Below are 1364 nucleotides of genomic sequence, written 5' to 3'. Positions count from 1 at the left end.
CTCTCTCTCTCTCTCTCACACACACACACAGATCTTTGATTCTCTCCATCGTCAGGCTCAAGCGTGTTCAAGCTTCAGTGCGTCTGCGGTTCTCTTCTCTTCTCTTCTCCATTGGTGCTTTAGTGAGGAACACAAACGATCCAGAACGGTGTCGGTGTTCATAGACTCGGTGCTCGTAATTACCTGTGGTTTATTGTGCAGGTTTACCTTCTTAAAGGCTCGTCAGAGATCATGAACTTCCTCTTCAGATCTGCATTTATTCATCTGTTCCAGGATCAGCCGTCGAGACTCATTCAGTCCGTCCTTCCTCTGATCTGCTTTCGAAGACTTTGAACAGAAGGATAGAATCAGTTTCCTAAAGCTGTGAAAATTGAGCTGAACAAATCAGAACCAGCCACTAAATCACGAGTCTCTGATGTGCTTTTACACAGACCTCAAATCTACAGTGATCAATGTTTTATATTTTTACAATAAAGTCAAATGACTGATGCTATAATCATTCATAAAGACAGATCAGCCATTATTTTTGTGATTGGTGTCCGCTGTGAGATGAATGAGAGCGTTTCTGGAGATATTAATCCGTAGCTGTTTATTGATTGTTGAAATAAAACACAAGTGGTACATCTTCAGCTGTCTCCATTGAAACATTAGATGTTCAGAGCTGATCTTCATCTGGATCAGTTTATGAATCGGGTCCATAGGTGGCGCTGTGTGCATACATTATAATATACACTTTACAATATATAAATAAAATATATATATAAAATACCATTAAACTTTAAAGACAGGCCTGTCATGAGCTCTGAGGTTGTTAATCGTTTGTGTACACATCTGTTGAAGCCATCAGTTTGCATTAGGCTTATTTTTAAAATAATTGCGGATTATTATGTCGTGGAAAAACTGCATTTCCTAAGATGCTGTACAGAAAAACCCACCAATCAGCGAACAAAGCACTCCAAAAGTGTGTGTATACGCACACACACACACACACACACATACACGCTCACACTCACACACACACACACTCACACACACACACACACACATGTCTGGTCAGCTATCCTTGTGGGGACTCTCCATAGGTGTAATGGTTTTTATACTGTACAGACCGTATATTCTATTGCCCTACACCAACCCTACCCCTAAACCTACCCCTCACAGGAGACTTTCTGCATTTTTAGATTTTCAAAAAAACTCATTCTGAATTATTTATAAGCCTTTTCAATTACGGGGACACTGAAAATGTCCTCATAAATCACCTTCTCGTTGTAATATCTATGTCATACCCATGTTATTATACAAATGTGTGTCCTCATAAACCACATAAACACGCACTCTCACACACACACACACACACACACACA

Source organism: Sinocyclocheilus grahami, unplaced genomic scaffold (genome assembly GCF_001515645.1).
Source record: "Sinocyclocheilus grahami isolate Dianchi unplaced genomic scaffold, SAMN03320097.WGS_v1.1 scaffold1275.1, whole genome shotgun sequence".
Classification (NCBI taxonomy): Eukaryota; Metazoa; Chordata; class Actinopteri; order Cypriniformes; family Cyprinidae; genus Sinocyclocheilus; species Sinocyclocheilus grahami.
This window is presented reverse-complemented; position numbering follows the sequence as displayed.